Below are 20354 nucleotides of genomic sequence, written 5' to 3' on the forward strand. Positions count from 1 at the left end.
GCAAGGAAAACCCACACATTCTGCTTAATTTACCCTTCATGATCTAACTCGGCATAAATCTTAATGAACAGGACAAGGACATAAGGAGCTGAAATGCAGCTCAAGTTACATTCCTTTCAGAGGTAAGATCCCAGGGTGAGGACTTAGGATGTGGTTCAGCTCAACCTAATTGAGAATAAGTATCTTAAAGAGTAGGTATTTGATATTAACAATTTTTCTGTCACCCCTTAAGAAAAGACACCGTACAGTACTAAGTATAGTGTCTGTTATATAGTAGTAGGTTTACAATAAATGTCTATAGAATGAATGTTGAAAATTCAAGTTGAAAATTACAAGTGCCGGGGCAGCTAGGTGGCGCAGTGAGTACAGCATCAGCCCTGGAGTCAGGAGGACCTGAGTTCAAATGTGACCTCAGACATTTGACACACTTGTTAGCTGTGTGACCTTGGGCAAGTCACTTAACCTCAATTGCCCTGCCTTTTTCCCTCAAAAAAAAAAAGAAAAACCAGAAGAAGAAAATCACAAGTATTAGCTTTATTGTTTCATTTTAGGTAAAACAGAATATTGGGTTCATTTACTTTATTGATGGTGTTCACTTTAAAAGTGTGCATTTGCATCATTATATGGAACACAATGTCTTCCCACCTTCTTTAACAGTGAGATATACTATCTAAATAACATCTCATAAAAACTTTACATCATTTCAGTCAACTTGCACCTGTTCTTTATTCACCTTGTTTTATAGAATGACCTGTATTAACACCTTTGCCAAATGACCCATACGTAATATTCTGTTGAACATGAAGTTCTGCCATGCAATAAAATCCCAGTAACTGGATCTATGTGGCAGTTCAGGTTCCCTTCTCAAGTGCCTATCTCTCTCTGTTTCCTAGAGCAGTGGCCTCCAAAGTGGTGCGCATATACCTGAGGGGGTTTGTGAGACTATCTATGGGGGTGCTTCATGCAGAACCAACCAATAGTAAGAGAAGATGTTGCCCTCTTAGTGATAGGAATTCTTTGGGTATGTCTCAAACACAAGTCCACAACTTCCTTAACCAGAGGCTGACTGTGTGAGGTGATCTGGGAGACAAATATGCATTATTTTTGTCCGGCCATGTCCAACTCTTTGTGACGCCATGGACCATAGCATGCCAATACTGCCCATGTGGTTTTCTTGGCAAAGATACTGGAGTGGTTTGCCATTCCTTCTCCAGTGCATGAAGGCAAAAAGAGGTTAACTGACTTCCTCAGGGTCACATAGCTAGGAAGTGTCTGAGGCCAAATTTGAACTCAGGTCTTCCTGACTCTTGGCCCAGCACTCTATCCACTGTGCCACGTAGCTGCCCCCAAGTGTGTATACAGTAAAGCTAAAAGGGGGAATTTCCCCCTAAGTATCTGAGCAGATGCTCCAGGTGTGTCTGCGTTGTGATTTAACTGCCGAGAAATGCCTGGAACAAAATGAGACGGGAAAGCTGTAAAGCCAGGAGAATCTTGGCTATTGATGCTGTCCATTGCTGCCACCACCCCTGCCATGAACTTACATGCTAACGGGGGGGGCACAGCAGATATGAATGAATAAACGAATAAACATGTTTTAGGTGCTTACTGTAGGCGAAACATTGTGTCAAGTACTGAGGATAGAAAGAGAAAAGTCAGTGTCTTAGTCCCTCTCTGCGTTCGCTCTGCTTGTTCCCCGTTCCTGGAACACTCTTCCCTCCTCAGCTCTGCCTACTGACTTCTATGGCTTTCTATAAGTCCTAACTATAAAGTCAGGCATTTTACAAAAATTCTTTCCCAAGCTCTCTTAATTCTAGTGCCTTGCCTATTTATCCTGTATGTCACTTTGCACGTATCTGTTCACATATTGCTTCCTCCATTAAATTGTAAGCTCCGTGAGTGGTGGGAGTGTCTTTTTCCCCTTTGTGTATCTCTGTCACTTAGCACAGTGCCTGGCACTTAATAAATGTTAATTGACAGGTCTTAGATTTAGAGCTTGAAAGAACAGTAAAGGTCATCAACTCTACCCTACTCATTTTATGGATTAGGAAACTGAGTCCTAGAGAGGTTAAGTGACTTGCCCAGTGTCACATAACTAGTGAGTTTGAGAGGCAGATTTGAACCCAGGTCTTCCTGGTTCCATGGCATTCACTGTGCCATGATCGTATTCACCTTGAAGCATCAGAAGCTATTCACTCTAGTACTCATGGCACTCTAGCTCACTGAGTAGAAAAGTGCCAGGGAAGTGCCAGAGTCTCTATGGGTCACAGAAAATCGATGACCTTCTTCCACTCTACCATCCAGCCCCTCATTCATCTACCACCTGTCTTTCTCTGGGTCTCCAGGAATGAGCTACATGCTCATCTTCCAACTATGATTGTATGGATTGACCCAATTAAAATCAACTCTGAGCCCATAGACTACTAACAAAATCCAGCCTCTTTGCTGAATTTGCTATACTCCACTGATCCATAGACACATTTCCTTGACATAATGGAGCCACTTCTCCAGAAGAATGGACAGAACAGGCTTAACACTTGCATCTACCTGCGATTTCATCCATGTAGAGGAGCTGTAGGTGAGGAATTTCTTCCACCAATGCATATTAGGAAGGAAGTGAACAAGAATTAAGCACTTACTCTGTACCAGGTACTATGGCACTATATTAAGGGCACTATGCTAAGCACTGAAGATACAAATAAAAATAAAAAGAGATCACCCCTGCCCTCAAGAAGCTTACTTCCTAGTGGGGGAAAACAAAACAAACAAAAAGAAGAGCTGAAAACTAGGGCAGGAGGAGATATGATTTTCCCAGGGTTACATAGCATATATCAAAGGCATGGCTTGAACCCAACTGTACCTGACTCCAAGGCCAGTTCTCTAAATATTGTACCATGCTGCCTCTTAGTTTCTCTTTATTGCTTGGGGAAAATAACAGCAATAAAACAATACATAAGAAAACATCTTCAATTCAGTAGTGTAACTGCAACGTCTCCTAGACCTAGGCTGTGTTGGGCACCAGATAGGTTTCTCTGAACCCAAAAGTTCTAGGGAAATCACAGTTTGGGCTAGTCCTCCTATAAGCTAAGCATAGGAGCATAGGCAACCCAAGCTGATGTTTGATTCCATCTTGTCGAAGGTACAGCTTTCAGACAAAAACTCAAGAATGATGGTCTTAGCACTGAACTTTTCCTGGTGGCACTTGTGCACTCCTTGTGGACTCAGGATCTGGTGGGAATGGAAACTGCGGACAGCCATTGCTTTTCTGTTCAATGTCCTTTCATTGACAAGGACTTCTGACTACTTCTCACATTGCTCATGGAGCAGGGGAAATGTATTCTTGGTGTCAACGAGTTTGAGTCCTTCAGTTCATGTTTCTGATGGCCAAGAGGGAAGTTCCATCTCCTTTCATCCTCTTAAGTCCTTGACCTTTTCTGCAGTGTCTCTCCCTTGCTGAGTCTTCTCATGACTCCCACTTGTACTTCCTCCCTTGCTTCCTCCTGGCAGTCAAAATTCTATTGCTCCATGCAGTGGGAGGAGGGCAGACAATAAGAGGGAGCTGTCTAGGTTGGACAAGAGGTCTCTAAGACAGTGGAGGACTCTTTCAAGATAGAATCAATGTGCCAATCCTGTGGTTTAAAAAAAGCACATGGTGTGAGCTCCCCCCCAGGTCCCTCCAAACACCTATAAAAATGGCTTTGAACAAATTCTAGAACTGCAGAACCCATGAAATAGCAGAGGGAAGCAGGGCTCCAGCCCAGGATAGCCTGGATGGTTGCAGGGTAAGGTCTATCGCATGGAACTGGGAGCAGAGCTGAGCAGAACCCAGCATGAGCTGCGCCAGGACCAATTAGACCAGGAGCCGGGTGGAACAGGCCCTGGAGCCCTGAATCAGTGAGCTGTGGCAGTTACCAGACTTCTTAACCCACAAACACCGAAGACAACAGAGAAGGTTAGTGGGAAAAGCTGCTGGGACAGAGTAAAAGGAGTTTGCAGTTCAGCCACCTCCCCGGTGGCAGCAAGGGGTGGTACAGCTACAGAAATACAGCTGCAGTTGCTTCTGGCCCCAGGCCCACCTGGTGGGAGGAATTAAGTGGAGGATCTGAGCAGGAGTGCAGAGCCAGCTTAGATCTGAGTCCAGTCCAGGTAGGCGGTTCTTGGGTGAGGAGGAAAGCTGGTGTGGCAGAGCTTGCTCTGTAAAAATAGCTCTGAAAACAACCGTGCAGCCCCTCAAGCTTGGGACAAAGTACTCTATACTCTACAAGCAGTCATACCCTGACAAAAAACTGAAAGGGTCAAGTAAGTTGGGTGGGAACGTGGTCAGGCAGCAAAAAACGGTCTCAGATTCAGACTCAGACTTTGGAATCTTCCTCTGGTGACAAAGAAGGCCAAAACATACAGCCAGAAGAAGTCAACAAAGTCAAAGAGCCTACATCAAGAGCCCCCAAGAAAAACATGAACTGGTCTCAGGCCATGGAAGAGCTCAAAAAGGATTTGGAAAAGCAAGTTAGAGAAGGAGAGGAAAAATTGGGAAGAGAAATGAGAGTGATACGAGAAAACCATGAAAAACAAGTCAATGACTTGCTAAAGGAGACCCAAAAAAACATACTGAAGAAAATAACACCTTAAAAAATAGACTAACTCAAATGGCAGAAGAGCTCCAAAAAGCCAATGAGGAGAAGAATGCCTTGAAAGGCAGAATTAGCCAAATGGAAAAGGAAGTCCAAAAGACCATGGAAGAAAATACTACCTTAAAAATTAGATTGGAGCAAGTGGAAGCTAGGTGACTTTATAAGAGATCAAGATATTATAAAACAGAACCAAAGGAATGAAAAAATGGAAGACAATGTGAAATATCTCTGGAAAAACCACTGACCTGCAAAATAGATCCAGGAGAGATAATTTAAAATTATTGAACTACCTGAAAGCCATGATCAAAAACAGAGCTTAGATATCATCTTTCAAGAAATTATCAAGGAGAATTGCCCTGATATTCTAGAGCCAGAGGCTAAAATAGAAATTGAAAGAATCCACAGATCTCCTCCTGAAAAAGATCCCAAAAAGAAAACTCCTAGGAATATTGTCACCAAATTCCAGAGCTCCCAGATCAAGGAGAAAATACTGCAAGCAGCCAGAAAGAAACAATTAGAGTATTGTGGAAACACAGTCAGGATAACACAAGATCTAGCAGCTTCTACATTAAGGTATTGAAGGGCTTGGAATATGATATTCCAGAAGTCAATGGAGCTAGGATTAAAACCCAGAACCACCTACCTAGCAAAACTGAGTATCATATTCCAAGGCAAAATATGGATTTTCAATAAAATAAAGGACTTTCAAGCTTTCTCAGTGAAAAGACCAGAGCTGAATAGGAAATCTGACTTTCAAACACAAGAATCAAGAGAAGCGTGGAAAGGTAAACAAGAAAGAGAAATCATAAGAGACTTACTAAAGTTGAACTGTTTAGTTTACATTCCTACATGAAAAGATGATGTGTATAATTCATGAGACCTCAGTATTAGGGTAGCTGAAGGGAATATACATATATAGAGAGACAGAGGGCACAGGGTGAGTTGAATATGAAGGGATGATATCTAAAAAAAAATCAAATTAAGGGGTGAGAGAGGAATATATTGAGAGAGGGAGAAAGGGAAAGATAGAATGGGGTAAATTATCTTGCATAAAAGTGGCAAGAAAAAGCAGTTCTGTTGGAAGGGAAGAGGGGGCAGGTGAGGGGGAATGAGTGACTCTTGCTCGCATTGGATTTGACCTGAGGAGGGAATAACATACACACTCAATTGGGTATCTTACCCCACAGGAAAGAAGGAGGAAGAAGGTATAAGGGGGGGGGGCAGGGAACAATAGAAGGGCGGGCAGATAGGGGGAGGAGGTAATCAAAAGCAGACACTTTTGAAAAGGGACGGGGTCAAGGGAGAAAACTGAATAAAGGCGGATAAGATAGGAAGGAGCAAAATATAGTTAGTCTTTCACAACATGAGTATTGTGGAAGGGTTTTACATAATGATATGCATGTGGCCTATATTGAATTGTTTGTCTTCTTAGGGAGGGTGGGTGAGGAGGGAAGAGGGGAGAGAATTTGGAACTCAAAGTTTTAAAAGCAGGTGTTGAAAAAAAAAGTTTTTGCATGCAACTAGGAAATAAGATATACAGGCAATGGGGCATAGAAATCTATCTTGCCCTACAAGAAAGTAATGGAAAAGGGGCAACCAGGATATATGCCATCTTGGAGTGGGGGGGGAGGGTAGAAATGGGGAGAAAATTTGTAATTCAAACTCTTGTGAAAATCAATGCTGAAAACTAAAAATATTAAATAAATTAAATAAATCAACAAAAAAAAAAACAAAAAAAGATTAGCCAGCAGAGGGAGCTCATGTAACCTCAGAGTTTATGTATTTCCATATTTAAAGTTTCCTTTTCAACAGGATTAAAAGGAAGGATACCAGAAAAAAAAATTTTAAAAATTTAGAAAGCACATACTGTCTATTTATACAACCTAGAAGCTCCCTTTTTTGGACCTCTAAGGCTACTTTTTCTGGGAGAAAATGTTTCTCTCAAACTCATAAACAGATTTTATCTATTTTGTCCACAGAGCACTCACAATATGCTAGTAAACTGTAGATCATCTATAGGAAGGCAACTCAGATCTCTTAGATGACAGAATGTGGAGGGTGGGCAAAAGAACTAGAGATACTAGACCTAAAAGCCCTCTTCTCCCCAGAAAATCCTTAGGAAAGAGATGACAGCTATCTTTATTTTATTCTTTTTTTTTTAATCTAAATTTGACCAATATTAAATAAGATGAACACTTTTACATAAAAGCAGATCAGGAAAACGAAGAATATACAAACCTGCAAATCTCCTTTATGGGTAACTTGCATTTCTCCCTAAGCATATAATAAATACAGCATGTTATCTCCAAAGCTATTCTGGATATCTATCTATCTATCTATCTATTTATCATATCTCTATATGTCTCCTATTTATCTATATACCTATCTGCCTATCAATCAACCACATCTCTGTCTCCATACCTACCTGTCTACCTGTCTGCTCTCTGTCTCTTTCGCTCTGTCTGTCTCTAGCTCTCTGTCTCTCTCTTTCTCTGTCTATCAGTGTATATATTTACCTCACTTTGCTTTAAAGGGCAGATCTAGTAGCAGTGGCTGAACAGAATTTGAAGAGAGAATTACTTAGGCAAGAAATCCCTTTTTCTCTTTCTTTTTCTTTCAAAAATTACTACTTGTTATATAGAATGGCTTTTTGGTAAAAAAAAAAAAAAAACTGCTGGGAAAATCAGGATGCAGTCTAACAGAAATTAGGTTTAGACCAATACCTTACACAATATCCCACAATATTTTCTAAGTGGATATGTGGCCTCAATATTAAAGATTATACTATAAAAAAATTAGGTGTGGGGGAAGGTGCTGGAGGAAACTATGGTGATGTTAAAAAATTATTTCCATAAATTTGTTTATTTCAATATACTTTTATTTTAAAACAGGTCACAAAAATTAAGCTCAATTCCATTCTGCCATTGTACAAGCTACACACACTTGCTTAGCAGCTGAGGGGCGATCTTGAGAAGCATATCTGAGAAGTGAATAAAAATCCATATAAAACAAGTATTCAAATAGTTTCCATAGGAACACAGATAAGTGTGACCCCATCTCTTAGTCTTCAATACTGTTGCATTTGTGCCAACCCTATTCTTAAAATATATTTAATAACTCTAATAACTCTTGGAGTTAATGGTCCCCCAAAATGTTCTAATTCAAGCTAAACTTGTAGTTAATAGCTACAAACAGCATCTATACATCGATACCAGCTGAAGTATAAATTGTTGAGTGATGTTCTATTCCACTTTCCCAAACACAAGATAATGGCAGTGTTGATATCCTGATCCTCTACTTCTGCTGGAAAACCTTGGTTCTTGATTTGTTGCATGACAGCCCAGACATCAGATAATAGATAGTCAGTGTCTGGAATCCATTGCAAATAGAAGCAGCAGCAACAGTAGACGCATCCATGTTTTCAAACAGCATCCAATCTCCCACATGCCTTTCTAGTAAATCACAGCGTTCAACATTTCAATCAAGGCCATCACATGTTGGTCCCCATATGCTACAAGAGTAATACTTCTCATCTGGTTTGGGTCTCTTTTGTAGAATAGGTTTAACATAAGCATGATCAAACAGGAAGCAATTAAATGATCCATATACTCCATCATTTACATAGCACACAAAGGTTTGATCATTCCTTCAATACGAGTGTTTTTGGCAATGATGTTAATTGCAAGTGTGAAAGCTGATGCAACATAGTATCTGCCTGGTTCAGCTATGATCCTCACTCTGGAGTCACGATGAAAATACTTGTCCAATGCTGGATTGATTACACTTGAGGTCTCTTCAAACTTAAGCTTTACATCTTCAGAACCAGGAAAGCCACCACCAATATCAAGAAGACACATGTTGGAACCAAACTCCACCCCCATGTCAAAGAAATATTGGGTATCAGAAACTGCTTAATCAAAGGTTTCTGTATCAGTACAACCACTTCCCCCATGGAAACTGACTCCAATAACATCAATATTCAGTTCCTTTGGAGATCCCAAGGAGCAGACTACAAATTTTGAGAGTGGCACCAAGTTTAACAGACAACAGACAGCTTTGGAGTCATCAGTGGTGATCCTCAAAACCAACTTTGCCTTAGGATGAGCTCTGGCAACTTCTATTAGCTCTACTTCACTATCAAAAGTCATCATTTGTACACCATTGTAATTTGTGACACTTGTTTGGATGGATTTGCATAGATTATCCTCTCTGGAGGTACCCCAAGACTTCGTACTAATTGTATTTCAGTCTTGCTAGCACAATCAAATCCTGCTGCTAAAAGCAGCAAGTGTCTTCACTACAGTTCTGCGGTCATTGCATTTAACAGCATAATAGAGGAGTTACTGGAGGAAGAGCTTTGTACCATCTGATGTTTCTTTAGGATGTCGCCAAGGTCAGCAACATAGAAGGCATCTTTATCATCATCAGAAGAAACTTCATTAATTTTCTGGTCCAGAATATCCTTAGCAGTAAAGCCTTCACCAAGGAAACTGAAGTTGAATTCATCATTGCTAAAGTTGTTCGTGGTTTCTTGGTGTTGTGACTCTAAAGTGCAACAAAACGGAAAACTTGAGTGGAATTTAAAGACAGGCTGTTTCCAGCTTTACACCAAAGGTGGTTCTCCAGGAAGACAAAATCCTATTAAATACAAGGCTATGATTGCGCCTTCGGTGCAGCCGTTGCACTGGACGTTCTCTTAAAGGGCATGGACGGAGTAGGCAGACCCCACGCAGATGCTCCAGATGAACGAATTCGACGGCTACGATGCCTTCCCCCCAACCTCCGCCCCTGTTCAGCCGCCTCCTGCCCAGACGGGTAGCACAAAAGCTAGTGACAGAGGAGCTACCTGCGGCGGAGGCTGAAGGGGGCTGACCTAAATTTATTTTTTAAAGGAAGTTGCAGAGAGGCAAATTTTGGCATGATGTAAGGAAAAACTTACAATATCTGGTCAAAGGTGGAATGGGCTGACTTGAGAAATATTGAGTTAATGCCCTTTCACTGTGGATATTTAAGCAAAGACTCATTGCCCCCTCCCTTGTGCAGGGGATTTGTATTTAGCTCCAGTTTGACAGCCTCTCAGGTTTTGTTCAATTTGAATGGTCTATGATTTCAGAAAGTATGCTTTAGTGCCACTGTGACAGACAGAATTCTGAGCTGTGTGGATCTGTATGGATGTGCACCTATATGGTATTTCTTACACTTTTCTGCATGGGTTATTGCAAGAACTGGTAGAATATCTTTCTCTGGAGGTCTTTGAAAGCAGAATGATTTGTGTTTTATTCTTCCTAGAACATGGGATTTTTTTTTAAACATTTGATCCAATCCTATGATATTCAAACGGAAAGGAAAGGCAGTTTGCCAAGAAACTTTGCCAGACTTTAGGGGAAAGGGAGGGAAGGAGTGTGTGTAGAGGGGTAAAGTGAATAATTGTAGGACATAAAAATATTTAGAGGGAAAGGAAGGTTTCTAAAACTAAGATAAGAATGTATGCACACATTTATTCAACAAATATTTATTCAACTTTCTTAATAGCAAGGCACTAGACTAGGTGCTTTGTTATTGCAGGATCTAGGATGTGACAATATTCAACAAATTACGTAGAAAATTAATCTTCCTGTCAACATGATTTATAATCTGATGAAATATGTTATTTCCCCAGAAAAGCAGGTGTGGCTTCATTTACAATGATATGGTCCACGAAACTAGCAAAAACTTCTGAGGTAAGGAATTTTGTTTGCTCTCCCTAAGTCAGTGTTGGGTCATAGATTTAGTCCTAGAAGGAATCTTGGGCCTTAATCTGGTCTAATCCCTTGATTTTGCAGATGAGGAAACTGAGGAAGAGAGAGAGAGAGAGAGAGAGAGAGAGAGAGAGAGAGGGAAACTTGTCCAAGATCACACAGTTACTCAGTAGGAAAATTGAGATTCAAACTCAGATCCTCTTACACAAAATCCAGGATTTCCACCCTGTCCCAATTGCCTCTAGCTGGACCTTCAGAATTTGAATCTAAAAGACAGAGGGCAATAGATGAACAGTATTGGTATTGTCAGTCATTCTTCTAAAATTAATCCATGGGCATTTATTTCATAGGCAGGTCAGCAAAGTACCTTCTCAGGCAGAGAGATTTTATGAAATGTCTATGGTCATGTCTTATCATTTTTGACTAAGACTCGGAAAATAAGAAAGGAGAACTGGTTGTTAAATATTTGATCTGAACATCCTTTTGCAATGGGGACTAAGATCTAGGCTGCCTAATATTTAGAGCTGGAAAGGACCTTGGAGCTCATCTCATCCAATCCCCTCCTCATTTTACAGATAAAGAACCAAAATGGGTTCTTTGTGAGTAGTAGAGACTGGGAATTTGAACTCATCCCCTCTGATTTCCAATGCAAGGCTCTTTCCACTATACAAGCCCATGCCTTTCCCACAGGGATCTTATGTTGTAAGTGGATTTCAAACAGTGCTATCTGAATGTCAGTTATGATTAGGTATGAAGAGGAAAGATTACAGCTTGGAGAGAAACTATGCATAGTATATTCATTATAAAACCAAAGCATTGGGTTCTGTGGCCCTGAAACAGGGTTATACCCTCAGAATTTTGGAGACAAGATCAGAAATATCAGTCCCTGATATTCTAGTTAATAAAACTCAACAACATCAAAGATGTTGCTGCATTGAATCTGGGATGTGCTGGCACCTGCCCTAACCAACTTGAGAGAGAGCCAATTGTTAAGTTTTTTTCAGTATGAACATTTACACCTCAGAAATCCTCAAATACTTAAGATCAGACCTTGATTTATGGTTTATTGATTGCCCGGAGTTAAGAAAGTATAGAGAAAATGTTAACAATGAAGATTAAACTTAAAAGTGTATCATATGTACATTTTTCCCCCAAAGGATATGGTTGTTAAACATTTACCAACACACCACTGCATAGAGCCATCGAAAATCAACAACAAAGATGCAGATGTAGTGGGTATCCATTTGTCATTTTTGCCTTACAAACCGACAAATGCTAGAGGGACCATTGGAAAATAGATACTATAATGTACTATTAGTAGAGCTGTGAACTGGTTCTATCCTGTAAATCACTTTGAAACTATGCTTCAAAAGCTATCAAAGTATGCACACCCCTTGATCATTCTCTCCTCTTTGATACTCTCTTCTCTCTAGGTTTTTGGCACACCACACTTTCCTGATTCTTCTCTTAACTATCGGACTGCTTCTACTCAGTCCCCTTTGCTGGATCCCCATTTAGGTCATTCCCTCTGATTGTAGGTGTCCCTCAGGGTTCTGTCCTAGGCCCTCTTCTCCCTCTATGCTACCTCACTTGGTTATCTCATTAGCTTCCATGGATTTAATTATTATCTCTATGCTAATGATTCTCAAATCTAACTTTCCTGCCCCAATTTCTGCTGATTTCCAATCTTGAATTTCCAACTGCCATTCAAACATCTCAACATAAAAAAAAGAGAGCCATCTCCAGTTGTCCTGGTTCGTATCTTCTTGCCACTGGACCCAGACGGCTCCAGAGGAGAAAGTGAGTCTGGTGACTGTGCACAGCCCTCCCTCACTCAAGTCCAATTCACTTGGAAGTCATGGAATCACTTTCCTGATGTCATGGTCTTCTTCAAGAGTGAAAGACAAATAACAACATAAAATACATGAGTTCACGCACTATTGAAGCAGCTCACCCACCCTAATAAATGATGGATTAAGTTGATGCTAACATTGGAAACATACAAGAACTCCTTCATGTAAACATTATTGTGAGGACAAATAAGTGATAATCAGTTCAACTATATTGTGGTGTTTTTCGGACATGATTAAAAAGCTACTCTCTCTGTGTTTTTGGGACACCACTCTCCTGGTTCTCCTCCCACCTACCTGACTGCTTCCACTCAGTCTTCTTTGCCAGATCCTAATTTAGGTCACTCCCTCTAACTGTAATTGTAACTGTAACTGTGTTCCTCAGGGTTCTGTACTGGGCCTTCTCTTCTACTTTACTTGATGATCTCATCAGCTCCCATGGATTTAATTACCATCTCTATGCTGATGATTCTCAAATCTACCTTTCCCGCCCCAGTGTTTGTTGGTCTTCAATCTCACATTTCCAACTGCCTTTCAGACATCTCAAACTGTTACGTTGTGGGAAAATACTGTAAAAGACTGTAAATCACAGTTGTAGAAATAATTGTTGTTATTTTAATATTCCATAAGTATAAAATGCATGCATCCTGTTCCCTTGATTAGATATCTTCTTCTAAAAACATGTCCCTGAGATAACCTGAGACCATGCCTTCCTGATACCTAGCTAATGTTAAAGTTGACACTGTGATTGGTTTAAACTATTCTTGCTAACACTGCAGAATGCTGTCTAAAATCAGTGTATAAAAGAATGCTTCTACCTCATGCTCAGCACAAATACTTGCCTTGCCCAGTAAAGACCTTTGCTTGATCTCTGAACTCTTGAGGGGATCTCAAGTTTTATGCAAGCTAGTTTTAAGAAAAAAGTATGGCTTATAGTCTTCGTTCACTTTACCTTGTCCATTATGATAACATTATCTTGGACAGGTAGCATTACAACTAAGTGCATTATTGTTTTCTTTATAGCCTGAGATAGTTCAGTCATATTTTACTTAAGAGATATGGATATGGAAACTAGCCTTTTATCTTAAACCTCCTTTCACTACATGACACCAAGGCAGGAGCACTGGATCAAAGGACTTGAACTTTCTTTCTTAATTCCAAATTATTTTCCAGAAGAATTGTGCCAGTTCATGTTAATACCATGTTTTAGCGAGGACATCAGTAAGCTAGCATGCACACAGCTAAAGCAACCAGGATGTTAAAGGAGTAAGATACTATGACATAAGAGGGTTATTTAAGGGCACTGGTGATATTTTGCTTTATAGTACATATGTGGTTTGAGAATCTTTATCTCAACACCCACTCTTACTGATGAGCTAGGTACCCAGACCTACCTCCCCCTCAGAGTCCTAGGAGTGTCCTCAGAGGCAATGGTGTGACCTTCTCTAATGCTACAATCAATATTTATTAAGTCTCTGGTACTATGTGCCAGGCATTATACTGAGTGCTGGGGATACAAAAAGAGTCAAATGATAGTCCTTGCCCTGAAGGAGCTTATAGTCTAATGGGAAAGACAACATGGTCAGAAGAGGGTAGAACATACACAGAGGTGAGTGTAGAAATACATTTCACTCAACATGGAAACAGGAGTAAAGGGGAAGAAGTGAGAGAGAAGAATTAGAGGAAGGATGAACTTGGAGAAGAATTAGTCATAAGCAAAACAAGCTAACAAAGAGGTAGATCTCAAAAGTGGCTTAAAAGGAAAGGAATAGAGCATAAAAATGTGTGATTGGACTATAAGCAAGTGAAAAGAAGAAGAGGAGGGATGTGGAAACAGACTCCACCAAGTGTAAAGTACTCCTTGCTTGCTACCATCTGCTTTCTATTGAGGAAGTGGGAAGCCAATGTAGAAAAAGGTTTAACAAAACGGGAGGGAGAGAAATAGACAATGAATGATCATATCTGTGATTGGGAATGGGATGGAACTCACACATGAAATGGAAGAGGAGAGCAGAATAGAATAAAAGCAGGAACTAGCCAGATGTTATGATACGTGTCTGTAATACTACTGTGGATGCTGAGGGTAGAAGATCTCGAGCTTGAGAGTTCTTAGCTTCAGTGGGCTTACCAGGTAACTACACTACGTTTAACATTAATATGATGAGCCTCCAGAAACAAAAGTGGGAGGAAGGGAGCACAAGGTTGCCTAAGGAGCCCTGTGGCTCCCTTGATGATCAGAATTAAATCTGGACCGTGAGCAGTCCTAGCTCTTCTAACCCAGGTTGAAAAAAGCTGCCTTCACTCCTGCTCACATGCTGCTGAGCAAAGCTAGAGAAAATTTTGAAACCATGCTGATTACGTTCTCTACAAATTTATGTTATATAATATCAACTGGGCCCTCACGACTGCTAAGCAATCCTCCTATACCTTCTGAATCAATTTACTATTGCACTTACCGTAGTAGTTTTTCCAGACCTTTTCATTCGTATTTAAACCTCACATTGTTCCTCCTCCCCCCATCTTCTCAGCTGAGAACCTTGCCTCATCTTTCACTGAAAAAAAAAATTATCATGCAGGATAAGCTGGAGAAGGAAAGAAATGATGCCAAGAATGCAGTGGAAGAACATGTTTATGAAATGAGAGATAAACTAAATGGCCTATATGAGAAATTTGTCAGTGAGGATGACCGTAACAGTTTTACTTTGAAATTGGAAGATACTGAGAATTGGTTGTATGAAGATGGAGAAGATCAGCCCAAACATGTTTATATTGATAAATTAACAGAATTGAAGAATCTGGGTCAGCCTATTAAAAATCAGTTCCAGGAATCTGAAGAAAGACCAAAGACATTTGAAGAACTGGGAAAACAAATCCAAATGTTTATGAAAATCATTGACTCTTTCAGAAACAAGGAAGAACAGTATGACCATTTGGATGCAGCCGATGTGTTGAAAGTTGAGAAAAGCACTAATGAAGCAATGGAATGGATGAACAGCAAGCTAAATCTTCAAAACAGTCTTACTGTGGATCCAGTTGTAAAGATAAAGGATATTGAAGCAAAAATTAAAGAGCTTACAAGTATCTGTAACCCTCTAGTTACAAAACTTAGACCCAAAGTGGAGCTTCCGAAAGATGATGAACATGTGGAAGAGAATGGACCAGTAGAAGGACAAGACGATAGCCACGGAGAGGCTCAGTCCACTGAGCAGAATATAGATCCAAGCACCTCCCCAGATTCTGAGAAGAAACTTCCTGAAATGGACATTGATTAATTCCAGCACTTGTTTATATTAAAGCCCACTTATCATAAAGCTTTAAGTTGTCAACTTTGTTCTAAATAGCAAAGAAAGCAGATTAATATTACAAGTTATTTAGAGTTTGTTTTCTAGTTTTCTTCTCTTGAAGGGAAATCCACGTATTGAATATGAAAACTGAAAAATGCATCAGTACACCATCCAATATGTTGAATGTTTTCCCCATAGTTCTTATGTTATACCTGTTTGTTTTGAAATTATTGAAGCAGCAGTTCCTTCCTTTTTTATTTTTTATATTTAATCAGATGGAGGAAGAAGTTTGTTACGGAGATCTAGGCCAGAGATCTGTAATTAGCTAGAGATCAAGCTTAATAGGATGCTCTGGCCAAAGGCTTGCAGGTGTAAATATATTTTAAACATTGTTGGGGGTGGGAAGAAGGGAAACTAGAAAGGCATGACTTTCTGAGGTTTTTCTGTAGCACAGAAAATGATGGTGCCCTAATTCTTTCTTTGCTTGTATATTAAGACACTCCTTAAATGAACAGATTCCCTCCTAGCAAGTGCTGTATATGTTAACCTATTTGGAATACAAGCTAAATGAGTGTGGGGACATATTTTAATCAGGTTTTTAGGCCTGAAAGATGCTTCTTAAGCTGTGTTATATATCCCGGTCGCTGAAGTTTAAGCAGATCTTTAATGGATGTATGATATCATGGGTAAGATGTTTTCCTGAATTTAGTAGATATGAAGTAGGGTGTGAATCAAGGTAAACACACCCAAGAAATGTACATTTTGGTCTCTGTTCAGATTGAGTTGTACTCTTAGACGGTTACTCTAATGGGAATGTTTTGTCTGTCTTGGGAGATGCTGCTTAGCCTTGATGGTTGAGGGAATAATTTCCTAGTAAGAGTTGCAAATTTCTGAAGCTCTGACACACACTGGCTATTACCATAGAATATCTATGATCAACCTGCAAATAATTCATTTGTGTTTTGAATCAAATAGATACAAAACTATACAAAAAGTTAACAAGAAATAAATACACTGGATTATAAATAAAAAAAAAACCTGAGGCCATTTGCTGAGAGCTCCCTCATCTCCTTCTCCTCATCTCGCATCACTCAGATGCCATGTACTTCAATTCCATGCTGTTCTAAATCATAATTTTGTTCTAATCCTGTGAAAGGAAGCCATATACCATGATTACGAGGCAAGAAACCAGGCCTCCAAGGCTGCAGAAGGATTCTGAGAGGCCCAACCTGGTTAGGGTAAGCATTGATTTTATTCTTAGAAGGAACATAGAGAGCTGGAACTTTTTAGAAATGTATCAATCAATCTAAGATAAGAAGAACTCAGTTGGGGCTGTGAAAAGACAGGTATACTAATGCATTGTTTCTGGTACCATGAATTAGTCCAACCATTATGGAATGCAATTGTAAATTATGCAAAGAAAATGACAAAAAGTATCCATATCCTTTGACATAGAATTCCCATAGCTAGGCATATACTCCAAAAAGGCTAGTGATACAAAGGCCCTCTAATACATAGATATTAACATTGATATCAATATTGATAGATCCAGATTATATGCAGAGAGAGACTAATTATAAACATATTATATACATATAGATATAAAGACCTCATAAGAATCTTGATTCATATTTTAGTGCTTTGCAGATATCTTAAACTGGATGTCCAGTACACAACTTAAACTCAATATGTTCCAAACAGAGCTCATTATCTTTTCCTGTAAACTCTACTCCTTCCTTCCTACCTTTCCTATTACTATAGAGGGCAGCACCAAATTCCCAGTCCCTTAGGCTCACAACTTAGGAGTTATCCTGGATTCCTCACTATCTCTCACCTCCCCCACTCCTCTGACACTGCCTCCACTCTAATACAGGCCTTCATCAGGTCATGCTGGGACTACTGAAATAGCCTGCTGGTGGGTCTGCCTGCCTCAAGTCTCTCCCCATTCCAATCCATCCTCTATTTAGTCAATATAGTTATTTTCCTAAAATGCATGGTGGGGGGGGGTGTGTGTGCAGTTTTCCTCCTCCTCACTAAACCTCTGTGGCTCCCTATTGTCCCCAGAATCAAATACAAAATGTTCTGTTTAGTACTGAAAGTCCTTCATAACTTAGTTCCCTCCTGCCTTTCCAATCTTCTTACACATTACTCCACAACATATACTCTTCAAATCCAGTGAAGCTGGCTTCCTGTGCCATAAACAAGATACTTCATCTTACAGATGTTTTCTCTGGCTGGGAGAGCCTTCCTGGAATACTCTCCCTCCTCTATTCTGAATACAGACCTCTTTGGCTTCCTTGAAGTCCTAACTAAAATCTAATCTTCTACAGGAAGCCTTCCCTAATCCCTCTTAATTCCAATGCCTTCCCTAATTATTTCCTATTTATTATATATAGTTTTGCATATGTTTGTTTGCATGTTGTTTCTGCCTGTAGGCTGTAGACTCTTTGAGATCAGGGACTATCTTTTGCCTCTTTTTGTATCCCCAACACTTAATAAATGTTTTTTGATTAATTGATTTAAATCTCAATATATGTCTCCATATATGTCAAAATGTGTCTCAAAAGTCTTAGTATAGTTTTTTAAATGCATATAGAATTTATTGATTGATGTGAGAAAAATACTTTGTAAAGCCTCATAAAGCACTATTATAAATTTAAGTTACTTACAGTTATTAAGATTTTCCATTCATTCATTGACCATTTATTAAGTGCTTATTAAATTAGGTGATTAAGGAGATAAAAATGCAATTAAGGCGTGGTTATTATTCTCATAGAGCTTACGATCCTGTAGGGGAAATACAAAATATACAAATTGACAATACGATGATAAATATCCAGAGTTATAGTGCAAAACAGAATATATAAAAACATTAAGACAGGACAAAGGGCTATTCAAGAACCAAGGAAAGAAATATTATTTCTTATTGGAGAGTTTTAAATAAAGCTTCCTGAAAGAGGTCACATTTTTAGAAAAGTGGTAAGCCTTCCAGAGGTGAAAGGGAGGAAGAGGAGAGAATTGTTTCCCAGAACACTCCAGGCACAGGGAATAGTGAGAGTGAAAGCATGGAGTTTGGCTAGAAGTCTCTCCCAAAGTTAATTCTTACTCTGCCTATCTTCCTTGTTGTCTACTTTACTTACGTTGCTGGGACACCACAAAATGACTCAATTTCTTTCAAACGGAAGTGAAGTTGGGTAGCCACTTTATCCCATAAAGAGCTCAACACACTCCCAGTAGAGTTCATGTCCTCCTCTATCTATCAGAGCTCTGTTTTAGGAAACCAGTGAGCTTCTGTTTGATCTTGCCTTCCCATCAAATACTGCGACTCCTATGGCACACTGTTACTTTCTACACACTTGCTTATAACTAAGCTATGTTTGGTCCTGAGAAGGATCTTTAATTCTCAGATTGCATAGTCCCAATTCTTTTAGTTCTATCAAAGCTGAGTCGTGGTATTAAGAGATAGAGAAGAGGATAGTGAGCCCATGGACCAAATCAAACTCTTGTTTTAGTATAGTTTTTAAACTATCAAAGCTTAAATATAAGTCAGATCAGAGTCCTTAAGTCTTTTATACTTGTTTTCCTTTACATTATTGTAGTTGTATAAATTGCTCTCCTGGTTCTGCTCATTTCACTCTGCATCAGCCCATATCAGTCCTCCCTCCCTTCAACCTACTTTTCTAGCCTATTATACATTCTAATCAAAATGGAGCATTTACAATTCTCAGTTTTCATTCTTGCTCGTGTTGCCTGTGTACATTTGCAAATGTTGTCGCCTATTCCTGGTACACACTCCTTTCTCATTTTTGTCTATGGGAATCCTTTATTCCTTCAATGTCTATTTCTTCCGTTGTCTTCCCTGATCTCAACTGAAACTGATTTTTCCTTCCTTGCATCTCTCAGTTTTTAATTTTGACTTTTGCTATGCCCTTGTCATATTTTAATTTGTTTTATAATTGTTTGCATTCATAGTTTCTTCCTGTATTAGATTTTAAATTCCTTGAGGTCAAGGAGCACTGTGTTGTTTTTCAGGCTTGCATTCCCAAAACCTAACAGTGCCTTTTTTATTTGTTGTTGTTTAGTTGTTTCAGTCATGTCCAATTCTTCATGACCCCATTTGAGGTTTGCTTGGCAAAGATACTGGAGTGGTTTGCCATTTCCCTCTCCAGGTCATTTTACAGATGAGGAAACTGAGGCAAAGTTAAGTGACTTGCCCAGGGTCTCCTAGCTAGTAAATGTCTGAGACCAGATTTGGACTCATGAAGATTAGTCATGAAGATTCCAAATTCAGTGCTCTATCCACTGCACCAGCTTAAGTGCTTAATAGAGTTTGTTTCAGTAAACTGAATTTTAATTACCATCTGTCTAGATATGAAACATCTCCCCACCCTTCTAAACGGCCAGTGTCCTCTTGTGCATCCTCTTAACTAACCAGGGTTTCCTTTTATGGCTCACTCCTCAGACCTGCCTTCCTCCAGACGGTGCAACAAACTTTGTATATTTCCTGCATTCCTATACCCAATTATTACCCTATTTATTACCTACATTATTTTGGGGAACTTGCTTAACCCCTCTAGACCTCATTTCCCTCATCATAGAAAACTTTACACTTTTATTGAGCAAAGGAAACTACAGCATTTAACCGGTTTTGTAATTAATAAAAATTAGTCTATCCTGCCCTCTTCTGTTTTCTTTTTGAAATCACATCATCATTAAACTGCTAGGATTTTCATTAGATGTCACATTCTTAGAAACATGGAATGTTAGTGATAGAAGAGACCTGTGGCTCCATTCACCATCCCTGTGAATTCCTAACTCAAAACACCCACACTGTCTTAACCGTCATTCCACTCT

General features: G+C 39.5%; 1 pseudogene; it reads right to left on the reverse strand.

Annotated features, from left to right (window-relative positions):
* Window positions 1-7826: 7826 nt before the first annotated feature.
* On the reverse strand, window positions 7827-9335 carry LOC118835550 (annotated as a pseudogene).
* Window positions 9336-20354: the final 11019 nt, after the last annotated feature.

Source organism: Trichosurus vulpecula, chromosome 1, assembly GCF_011100635.1.
Source record: "Trichosurus vulpecula isolate mTriVul1 chromosome 1, mTriVul1.pri, whole genome shotgun sequence".
In the NCBI taxonomy this organism is placed as follows: domain Eukaryota; kingdom Metazoa; phylum Chordata; class Mammalia; order Diprotodontia; family Phalangeridae; genus Trichosurus; species Trichosurus vulpecula.